Source organism: Drosophila busckii, chromosome 3L (assembly GCF_011750605.1).
Source record: "Drosophila busckii strain San Diego stock center, stock number 13000-0081.31 chromosome 3L, ASM1175060v1, whole genome shotgun sequence".
NCBI classification, from domain to species: domain Eukaryota; kingdom Metazoa; phylum Arthropoda; class Insecta; order Diptera; family Drosophilidae; genus Drosophila; species Drosophila busckii.
This window is the reverse complement of record NC_046606.1, coordinates 3,880,648-3,893,085: the sequence shown is the minus strand read 5'-3', so window position 1 is coordinate 3,893,085 and position 12,438 is coordinate 3,880,648. Positions and strand designations below refer to the sequence as shown.

The 12,438-nt window shown below is 37.2% G+C and overlaps 1 protein-coding gene across 1 annotated transcript in view; it reads right to left on the bottom strand.

Annotated features, from left to right (window-relative positions):
• Positions 1-12,438, bottom strand: part of LOC108600769 (probable serine/threonine-protein kinase nek3) — a 34,832-nt gene that overhangs the window by 6,538 nt on the left and 15,856 nt on the right. The gene's annotated exons all lie outside the window — the stretch shown is intronic.

Sequence of the window (12,438 nt, the reverse complement as noted above, 5' to 3'; positions counted from 1 at the left end):
TGAATTAAGATTAATAAATTGATGATAATACTTTTTAATTTGATCATTAATATAAATTTGAATTATGTTATTTAGCTCCTATTATAAAAATGCTAATTCCTTGGATCAACTTAGTTAAACACAGTATTGGAGAGTAAGTCATTTTTTCAAGCTTTTGCCCTGGAGACTGTTGGAAAATGCGTCTAAATTGTTCATGAATCGATAATACTTTTTAATTTGATCATTAATATAAATTTGGTTGTTAACTTTTTTGCAGCAACTTAATCAAAGTCAAAGATTAAGTGTTTCTCGATCTATATACTCCATATAAAACCGCAACAGTAACAAATCAATTTTAGTTCAAATTGAATTGTCTTAAACTTCTGCACACAACTATAAAATTCCTTATTCAATTCTCAACTAACCTACCCCATTATTTCTGCATTTTACGCCAGGATATTTTAGCAACAGCATCGAAAGCGCCATTGCTGACCTACATATGTTTATACTATATCGCAAATGTTGTTGTTGTTGTTGTTGTTGTTTTTATATGCACTTCGTGCTATGTGCGTGCAGTAACAACAAAAAGGAATATAAAACAACTCCCAACAGCGAAAAGGCGCTGGAGCCATTTCGCACCGCATTTACCAACACTTACACGCTAGAGCACATCAAATTTGTAGCTTTTCTTATTTTGCAGCAACAATTTTTTCTCGCTTTCGGTTTGTCGCTGCATTTTCGCGCCGCAGCGTGCAAAGCTGCAAAATGCCGCCACTTGCAATGAGCGCATAACTCCCATTTACCTCCCCATTTTTATTTTTATTTTCTGCTTTTTTGCACTTGCCCAATTTTTTCAAGCCGCTGTCATGACTGGAGCTGTAGCTGTTGCTGTTGCTGCTTACTGGCATTTTTATTATATGTGCACTCTCGATGCGTTGCTAGCAGCGATTCATTTTTAATAGCAGCAAGCTGAAAAAAAATAAAAAATATTGTGGGGCGCGCCTCGCTGTAGCGTAAAATGAAATAAACTCGAGCGCCCAAAGTGCCAGTTGCAGTTGCAGATACAAATTACAGTTGGCATGTGGCAGGTTGAATAGCGTGAGCTCTAAATTGGCTCAAGCTGACTGACAGGCCGAGTTGAGAAAGCAATTCATAATTACAAAACGCCAAGCTAAGTGTTAATAAATGATACTAAATGATTTATTTACAGCAGAGCCAAGCAGGCAAATGTTAAAGGTTAACTAACAGCAATATGAATGTAAGTTAAGGGTCATGGCTAAGCAAAGTTTAAGTATAGCTTGAGACTATGAAATTGCAGTCACTAGCTCATTTAAATTTATGTGTTGCATAACGTTGAAGTTTAAGGCACAGCGTTAAATGCACATATATCGATAATTTAGAGCTGGAACTCAACGATTTGAGCAATTCTTTCTGTAAAGAGATCAAACGATCGAGCTTCAAAACTTAACTAGAACTTCAAGCCCAACTCATTTCAATAGCAAACTTTTATTCATATGTAGCTCATTTTAATTTATATAAAGAACAATATTGAAGTTCAAAGCCTGCTATTAAATAAAGCATATATCGATAACTTAGAGCTGACACTCAACGCTTCGATCAATGCTTACTGTGAAGAGATCAATCGATCGAGCTGTAAAATTGCAAGCGATACTCATTTCAATAGCAATTACATAAATTAAAGTTTTCAGCTCTAGCTCATTTCAATTTATGTAAGTAACATTGAAGTTTAAGTGCTGCCATTAAATAAAACATATCGATAAGTTGTAGCTGGACACTAGGCTATTCTAATGGATTTATCTATTAATGCTTACTGTACTGCAGCAAAGCTCAATCGATTGAGCCTTCAAAATTTAACTAGCACTTTCAAGCCCAACTCATTGCAATAGCAAACTGCTCACCTTTACATAAATTAAAGCTTTCAGCGCCACACAAATAGCGTTGCAGTGGCATATTTATAGACTCGCAGGCAGAGGCATGCAATTTGAGCGTGTGGCAAGCACGCCGCATTCATCAATCCCCATTCAAACTCAATAACATGAAACGTTGCTTCGTTTCGTTCGTTCGTTCGTTCGCTCGGCTGCATGATGCAAATAAATTTTCCAACTTTACACGCTTTAATAAAGTGGCTAGCGGGCTGGACTGGCCTGCATGTGTCCTTGTTGAGCTAAATTTAAAAACGTGCTGCAATTGAGCAGCGATACGTTTTCAGTTTTAATTAAAACAAGCAAGCATGCCAGCCAGGCAGCCCAAAGTGGGGTAGCTATATATACTATATGCATATACTAAATGTTGCAACATTGTATGTTGCATGTGTGTGTGGCAAAAGTAATAAGGATAATTGAATCATTAGCGCGTGAATAGCTAATTGTATGCATTTAATTTGAATACCAAAATCCCCTGCAGCTGTCAATGATTGACCCGCAACGACACCCAATGCATTTTGAAAGACTTTCCTAATCAAACATCATCAATGTACATTAATTGCACAGCCAGTGGCCAAACATGCAGCAGCTGCAAGTGTGCATGTGTGTGTGTTGCTTGCCACATGCGGGGGCACAGCTGTGTGGCCGCAAGTTTGATTGCCTTTTGTGCCTCTGCACTCATTCAGTTTTGGTTTCCTTTTTTTCAACATTGCGCGTTCTTCAGTCGGACAATTTCACGCTTGTTTGCTGACCGTACCGACAACCAAACTGACCGCAAGGCAACAGCAGCAAACAGCTAAAGCAACAGCAACTGAGAGAGAGAGAGAGTGAGGGTTGCAACGCTGCTTGCGGTTAGTGCTTTGCTAATAGAAACGTTGACATGCCAGGCTAGGCTTATATAGAGTGTGAATAACGCGATTTTTTCTAACGGATTTACGTCTTTACGTTAGCAAGTTCATGAATTTCAGCGCGCAACGCTTTGCATTTCTTTTTTGCTGTTCACTTGATGGACTGTTGCATATTCAAGGGATTAAGCAGTTCACTTAGTTTGCAACAGCAAAAACTGCGTTGCGCTTTATTTGATTAAATTTTAAAAAATGCTATAAATACATTTTTTATCTTTTAGCTATAATTCTTTTGATTCAATAACGTCATGTTATGGCCATTGAAAGTTAATGCAATGCGACAGCGCTGCATATATAATTTGTGTGTGGCATGCCCCACTAACGTACTTATGCACATAATTCTATAGAAATATATTTAACAAGTTTTGCATGCACAATATGCTTGCGTTTGCCCTTTTTCCCATAGCAGCGCGCACACATGACGTATGCGTAATATTTATGCGTGCTAATTAAAGGTTCTATGCATGCCCAATGTCCCGTTTAAAGCTCAGCCAACCGCAGCCAACATGGCCACAAGCCACAAATGCCAACTAAATCATGAGAAAATTAATTTTAGCAACGACAAACAACAAATTCAAGAGAATTGCATAGTAAATGAAGTTAAACTTGAAGCGTGCAACGTGCTGCATGCAACATGCAGGTAGCAGGGCTGGGCAGGCTGGCTGGCTGGGTGAATCTAATTAGTTGCTCAAAAGCTTTTGCAAACGCAGCAGCAGCAGCAGCAGCCCAGCAACTAAGTAAAGTGAATCTGCATGTCATTTATGCGCAGGACATTTAATGCACGCCCCACCCCCTAGCAAGACACCCAAGGCAGTCATTTAATAGCATTGTTGTTGTTCTTGTTGTTGTTGTGCTTAGTGCATTATTATTTAAATGCAAACGCTGATTAATACACTTAAGCTCAAGTGCAGCAGCAGAGACCGAAGCACAAACAGTTAAGTCAGCTTTATAATAATAAATAACTAGCACATGTTGTGCTAATTTTGGTCCAGAGCTAAAGCTAACGCTGTCCTTAGCAAAAATTAGCATAAGCGTAAACATTGCTGCGAAACTTTTGTGGATTGGGCTTGGGTCCAAAGTCAAACAGTTGGCACTGCATTAAAGCACACAAACGTTCTATTTACAGGACTAAAGCACACTTAAGTGTGTCAGCAGCCAGCGCACAATTCGCACGCAACAGGAATATCCTTTTAAATAGCATTGAGCATTGAGCCAAGTGTTAAAAGTAGTTTGCTTTCGATGTAGTTGAGTTCAAACATAAAATAACAAATTTAGAAAAGGACAATGCAGCTTAAAGGCGCAAAAGTAGCAATAGTAAGAGTAAAAATTTAACAATCGATAAGCAAAGCGATGATTTCATAGCTTTAGCTTTTAAATTAAGTTGAACTTATTAGAACATATTTTATATTAATTATATCAAAGTTTAAAGACTCAAAAGATAGGGTAACAAAATTGTTGGTAAATAGCAAGCGATACTATCGATATATATATATATAGATGGATATATATATGCTTGAGTCACTAAATTATAGAAAAGTTTATTATATATAAAAGGCAGCAAAAGTTGAGCTTACAATTTAACAATCGCTACTATCGATTGTCTGATAGCTTGAGCTGTTTAATTATTATAAGGTTTATTAAAATATATTTCATAACTATGCTGCAAGCTCTTTTAACTTAACTAGTTTATTATTAAATGTTGCTCTAAAACAAATCCATGCTATGCAGTAGAGCTGAGCACGAATTTCTCTTTAGAAGGCATGAAATGAATATTCAATGCTCGCTTCAGGCCCCAGCCGATCAAATTGCTAGTTTCAGCTTTTAAATCAACAGAGTAGCCAACAGTTTCACACACACACACACACACACATTCGCATTCATGCTGTTGTCAACTACAGAGCAAGAAGCTGAGGGCATTATCTAATGCTAAAAGCAAATAAAATTTAACCACCCACAGCTGTCTGTATAGATTTAGTAATATTTGGAGCCTAAGGCGCTACGCTTTGGCTAATGTGCGCTTGTGCGTAGAAAATGTAAAATTTACATTTTTATAACTCAACAGCAGCAGCAGCAGCGGCAGCAACAAATACGAAATGCGACACATGGTCACATTGTTGGTCATAAGTCAAGCAGCCAAAAAAGGGGCAAAGTCTTGAGTTGAAACGTGACAGTTGCTGCAACAAAAATTGTGTGCCAGCCAGCAATGCTCTTTAAAGACTAAAGAATAAATATGCAATTATTATGTATTAGCTCATTTAGTTTTTATTGATTGGATTTGCATAATGGTCAACGAGGGTGACAGTGCCAATTAATTCAGTTGCTATAGCGTATTCAGCTGTCGGTTGTTGTCGCTGCAAAACTAAAACAAATTCATTGAAAGTTCTAAGGCGCATCATTTATTCATCACACACACACTACACAATACATAGAGAGGACGACAGACAGTCAGAGTGTCCTTGTTTATACGCACATTTGTATTAGAGAGCAGCAGCAGCAGCAGCAACCACTTGGGCTACCAAACAGCATTGAAATTGTTGGCGCAAGTCGTTCAATCATGAAAATGCTCATAAATATAGTTGTTCTTTTTCTTTCTCTCTTTCTCTCTCTCACTCTCTCTCTCATTCTCAGCACTTGGTAATGCGTATGAGGGCGGCTCGATTTCAAAAGTTTAGTTCCAAATCTCTGTATGCAAGTCCACCCCAACAACTATGAGAACACACATGCGTCGCTTTCTCCTTTCTCCTTCCTCTTTGATTTATTTATGTTTATTTTGTTGTAGATTTGGCCTCGGCAAAGCTTTTAACTTAGCAGGCGCTTTGAACTTTTTTGTATAAATGTTTTATGTTAAGGCAGAGACGGCTAATTGAAGTTGAAGCAGTTATCAGCGATTGGAAAAATTTGGATTGAAAAATCGACAACGCTTTAGTTGGTCTGGCATTCATGTAAAAAATATTAGTCAATATCAGACTAAAGTTTGCTTAAAATCAATAAAGACTTAAAGCATTGTTCCAAGAGTTATCATAAAAATTATTAAAAGTAAGGTTATAATCATAAAGGCAAATATAGTTCATAGTTCTGTACAAGTTTCATTGCATTTACCTCAAGATTTGTACAAGTTATAGAAGTTGAGCAGTTTTTATGAATAATTTTGGGACATAGAAACTAAACTCTGCACCAAAATAAATTCTACATAATTCTAAAAAAATTCGCTTGCTCAAATTAAAGTTATTATAAAATTAGCGCTACTGTTGCCAGCAAATTCAGACCCTCTAATTGAAGCTTATGCCCCCAGATGCGTTAAACAAATGTGAATTAAGCATAAGTTAGCACTAAGTATTATTAAATTCACACACTTCTGATTCGTTTTTCCACTTCAGCTGAATTCCCTAAGCGCTACATTTAGAGACATGTCCTTAAATTCGAGCGTACGCTGTTTGCAATTTGTAAATAGAAAATAAAATGGAGCAGCTTGAAAAAATTGTTTTGAGGCGAACAAAGCGCAAAAATAAATAATAAAGTGCAGCAGCAATTTCTTCAGCTGTCAGCATCGTTGCCTTTTTGCCATTTGGCATTTTCTTAGCCGCGCGCCCTAAAGCAGATGTAATTATTTTTAATGAGCACCTGCGAAGGAAAAAAAAATTACATATCAAACATAGGGGGTGGCAAGCAGCAAGCACTTTTGTGGGTCGTGTGGCAGCCACACAAACTTAAAGTCTCATGTGAGTCTCATGTTGACCGAATGAACGTTAAAAATTTAAATGAAACGATGACTTAATCCAGCAGCCGCAGATACTGCAACAACAGCCAGATAAATGAGTAATAAAAGACGCACACACACATATATGAAAACTAATTTGTGCCTTGGTGTGCGTCGGGTATTTCTTTTTAATTAAAAAGTATAATACATTTGCATGGCTGACAGCAGGTCATCAAAGTGCTAGACAATGGCCTGGGACTGACAAAGAAATTAACACGTACGGATCGATAAAAAAAAATCAAACAGCATATTTTGTATAAAATGCGTTTCAATCACAGCAAGGACACAAGCATGGGCAACATTGTTGCGTAAGCCAAACGAGAACGTGCCACACGCAAATGACGATGAATCATGCAGCACAGTTGGCGCCAATCTGTAGCCACCCACCCACGCCCAGCTAACAAACTACGCCCACTTCAAATGTCAAAAACAATGCAACAATTCCAAAGCAACAAATTTATGATTTGTATGTGCTGAGGTTAAAACGGGGGCGTTTCACATTCACGTGTCAGCACGAAAATCAAGCGATTACTTTAGCACTAATTACAAGCGTTGCGTATACGCAATGTACAAGTTGTGTATGTGTGTGTGTGTGTGTGCGTTTGATAAGCTTCATTTATTTTGCGTGTCAATGCAAAGAAAAATTGCCACAGTTTGAGTCGAAGTGTGTGCAATTAACGTTGCTGTGGCGTTAAAAGGCTTAAGCTTGTAGCTTATAATTTATGTAAATGCATTTGTAATTAATCAGCGTTAAATAACGTTAACTAAGCGCGCATAATTTTGCAGGATTAAGCGCACTTATTGATTTATAGCTGCGGCGGCGGATTTAAATTGATTCTTATCTGCGGGCAGCACAAAAATTTTATACACAACTTTGAAAACTTGTGCGCTGCCACTAAAAGCTAACAGCAACATATATGTACAACTTGCCACACTAAAGGTGTTGCAAATGTGTGTTTTGCAAAGTGCTTAAAGTGCAAGCTAAACTATTTTTATGCATGTCCATGTGTGTGTGATCGAAACTTATATTTTGTTGTTGTTGCAGCAAAGTGATAATGCGCACAAAGTAAAAGTTGCAACAACAGACATGCAGCGGCGGCGGTGGCGGCGGCTACGCTTGAGAGCGCAACAAACAAGCTTTAAGGCTTTTACACTAAACAACAAAGTTAAGCCTTGTGCCTCGAAGTTTTATGGCCACAGCAGCAGCAGCAGCAGCAGCAGCAGCAGCAATCCGTTGCACGTGCCTCACTTGGCACATTGAAGGTCGCAGCGTCTAGGTGTTCTCCACTGGGCATGTCAATAAATTTGTTGCCTTGTAAATAAATGTTTTAGTGAATTCACATAAATATCAAAGAGTTGCCAAGGCCAAACGGCAATGCTATGGCTGCCAAATAAAATCTGCCAACTAGTGCTATATTGCAAAAGTTGAAAGTTAGCCTGCCTGCCTGCCTGCCCGCCTGTTGATGAAGTGCATCGGAAGCTGCAGCATATGGCTTTAGTTCTTAGTTTGTTCTGTGGCTTTCAAAAACTTTATATAACTCGCAGCCAAAGCATAACTCCAAAGCTGCTGCTTAAGTGCTTAACACTATTTAATAAAATGTGCTTAAAATTTAAATTATGTTACTATGTTATCCATAGTAAGCTTGAACTAAGAGTTGAATCATAGAGTTAATCAGAATTTTTCAATCAAAGTGTTGCAGAATGTGATGCAGGCTTTCAATATTTGATTTTATCGATCAGTAGTCGATAGTATCGATTAATTTATATGGTTTATTTTCAAATCGAATCGCAGCTTAACATTGAAGCAAAATTGCAAATAATTTGTGAGCAGCTTTAATTTGATCAACAGTCGATTAAATAATTATTGACAAATAAATGTGATGCAGGCTTTCAATTATTGATTTTATTGATCAGTAGTCGCAAGTAGCGATTAATTTATATTGTTTATTTTGAAATCGAATCGCAGCTTAACATTGAAGCAAAAGCCTTTAATTGCAAACAATTTTGTCGATTAAATAATTATTGATGCATTGTTGTTTAAATTAAATAAATGTGCAGCTTTTAGACTGCGACAATTGATAGCTCACTAAAATATATTTCAAATTAAATTCATTGCAATTTATGCGCAATTATTTGCCAAAAGCTCACCAAAAGCCATTGGCATACTTTTGTTAATATTTATTCAATATTTACTTTTAAGCTGCTAGCAAAGCCAATATTGCTTGCAATTTGCTAATTCATTTAAACTTATAATAGTCACAGTTGTGGCATTATGTGTGCTTAACAAAAAACAATTATGTGTTTACTATAATTGTGTATATTGAATTATTTGCATTGCTCAAAATTCCGCATAGAAATGAAAAAATTGCTTGCATGCATTTAAGCCATTTGCCCCACACACGTTGCTGCTGGCCAGTTGTTGACAGTTAAATGCAATTGAGCAATGTACTCGGCCAGGCAGCAACAGTCGAGCGCATGCCACATGCACAAATTGCAACAACATATTTACAAAATACACAAAACACAAATATCAAAGCGAACTTTTTGGATTTTTGCACGTGACGTTCGAGCCTGAAAAACCAAACAAATGCAGCAGAGTTTCAAAAATATACAAAATATGTATGCAGTTGTGTGTGTGTGTGTGCATTAGTGGCATGTATGCAGCTTGCAACATGAAACATCAAATGTGTGTGTGCCTGTTAAAATTTTTGCAATTTAAGCAGCGTTTGCTGTAAGCTGCAGGCAACTTTATAGTCGAGCTTAAACAACAGTGGATCGTAGTTAAAATGAGTTTATTGCAGCGTGCTATTAGCCCGACAGCTTTTTAATTTTGCTGGCCGCAGCAACCGCAAAACGATATTGCAAGCAATTGCAGCAACTTTTAAATTGTTGCTGTGTCGCTTAAAAAAATTTTAATGAAATTGCAAACCAGCGTTTTTGCTTTTTTTAAATTTTAAAAATATTAAATCAAAGCAAATTCCTTATTTAAAAATATAAAGCATTAAGCATTGTTACAAAAATGATTTCAAGCTATTAAAATTAATATAAATAATCAAATTTGAAAAGAAAGTTTGTCAGCAAATTTTTGTACGCAAATCAAGCTCTAACTTTTGTCAAGAATTCTGCTATATGTCGCTTGATATTTAATTCGTATTCAATATAAATTGCTGTTGATTCATAAATTTTAACTGCAGCATTTTCCTTTTTTCTAAGGTTCAGCAAACTTTGCTAGTTTGTTTAGCTGCACAGCAGCTTAACCCAAGTGTCAAACGTTGCACCACAAATACAAACATGCCACACCCCCCTCACAACAACTCTCCTTATGTATGCCAGTGCTTTGCATACGTGCTGCAGTTTGGCTGCGGCCATTTGTCAAGCTTAACGCGGCGTATGCGTAATATTTTGCATGTAACAACTTTTCGCATGTTGTATTCAAAGCTATCTTTGCACTTGTGTGATATATGCACATTGAATTGCTTTAGTAGCACGCCAGGCCACGCAAATCGGCTATATATCATTCATCTGCCGCTGCTGCTGCCGCTGCCGCCGCCTGCTTAGCCTTGGCTCTAAGCTTGAGACGAAAGCAAGCAAAAGAAATTTCAACGTCAGTCACGGACAGGGCTGTTCGTTATGCCTTATCCCTAACACAATCGCCTTTACTTTGTCTTTGACTTTGTTTTATTTGCTAGCGCACACAGCACAGCGCTCGTTCTTATATTTTTTTTTTATTAGTTTGCTCTGGGGCTTGCCTTGAAGTTTCCGTTAGTTTGCGCTATTTATTATGTAATGCAAAAAGTGTGGCAAATCATTTACATAAATCAATCTAACTTCAAGTTTCACACTGCGTCCAAGTGTCCATGCTGAGTATTTGGCAATGCCATTTGGGTTAAGTGCCAGTTGTAACGCAAAAGAAAAAAAACTATACACAGCAGCAGCATCTACTATTATATGTTGAGCTTAAGCTAAGCAATCAAAGAAGTTTGCTTATTAGGCTCTAGCATTGGCAACATTTATGTAAAGTGCTGCTGCCATTAATTTGCTGCTCCACCTTTTTGCAGTCAACCCACTTGACCCGCACTTAACCTGCCGCTGTGCATAGCCTAAATGCCCAGCAAACAGACTTGCCAACGCTCTATCTATAACCTACACTCTATAAAGAAATAAGCCAAGCCTGCTTGCCCGATTGATACAGTAAATTAGCCCTAATTGCGCAAAAATATGAGCTGCACATGTTGCCAGCTATTTGCTGAGGGTTGAAAACACATTAAACTAACCGCAAGGCATACACAACAAGCAAATGCCCAAAAGGAGTAAAACACACGGATACGGAAGCGCGCCTGCACATGGACTACAACCACCTTTAGCCACCACCACCCCAGCAGCACCACCTTGTTCAGTTCCCAAATGGTCAAAGTCTTTTGGTCTGGCGCCAACATTTTGCGCTTGGCGCAGACATTAAAATGCTTAAAATATCGATCTGTTAGGCGTAAAATAAAATGCCGCGCCATGCCGCTGTACAAAAAAGACGTCAAGAGAGTGAGAGAGAGCGAGTGCGAGCGAGCAAGAGCGTAAGCCATGTGAGCGTCTAAAAAAAGTAAAGCAACAGTCTGCCACTTAAATCGTCATTTGGCGCAGGGTAATGACGAATCTTTAAGCATGCTAGCAAATTTAATAGCAAATTGTGTTAAAAGAGCTTCAAATGTGCTTAAAAGGCATTTAGAGTGAGCTGTGATTGGCAACGAGCTGCCATAATTATGGTTAGAGTTTGTGCTATAATAAAAAAAAGAGTAGCTCAAAATAATAAACTTAACTAAGCGACCTTTGAGCACGTAAAGCAGTTTTAAATGGCATTTTAAATAGCAAATAAAATAAATTAGAGCTGCAATGTTTGAGTTGCTTAGCTATTTTTTATTTATTTAATGACAACTATGAATAGTCCACTATAAAAGAAAAAGATTACATAAAATATTTAAAATTAAATTTAAAAGTATTTAAATTTATGTTTTTAATTTTGATAAACTTAAAGAATTTGATATTTCTGCAGAACTGCACACAATTTGTATTTCAGCCTGAAGCTGAACATAACCTCACTTTTAGCGCTAATAGAGCCTTAGCAATTCTTTGTAGTTATTAAAAATAAAATTAGTTTAGAATGCGCTGCACAATTGTGCAAGCAATGAATTAACTCTTGCTGCTGTAATTAAATTATTTTATTTATGCTCATACGTTACGTCATCATCTATCGAGCTTTAAAGTTGCTTAAACTTTAGTTATCGATATGTTTAAGAAGTAGTAAACTCTTTACCAAAGTAAAATGTATTTTATTTAAGCACAAAAGTTATAGCATGTAATTAAATTATTTTATTTTATGCTCATACGTTACAATCTGCTCATCTATCGAGCTCTAGAGTAGCTCTAACTTTAGTTATCGATATGTTTGAAAAGTAGTCAACTCTTTACTAAATTAAAAAGCATTTTATTTATTTAAGCTTAAAAGTTAGCTGAACATAGCTTCACTTTTAGCATGTTAAAAGTTCAATCAAATAGTCTGCACATCCTGCTGAAACTTAAAACAAAGCTTGGCATGAAAAAATATGAAGCTACAGCAACAATGGCTCGTTGTCTATCGTTGTTTTTTATTAGCCATTTTCGCTCACACTCGCTTTCTGCCCACTTCTGCTGCCATTTTTTTGCTTCTTGCTACTCTTACTCACACGCCATTTGGCGATATGCAAATTGTATACGTATAGGATAGACATTTATAGACCAGAAGTTTGGTCGAATCTACATACGTCAGGTCGTATACGGTTGCCTTGGTTTTATTTACCTCGTTTACCTTTTTTTGCGCTACCTT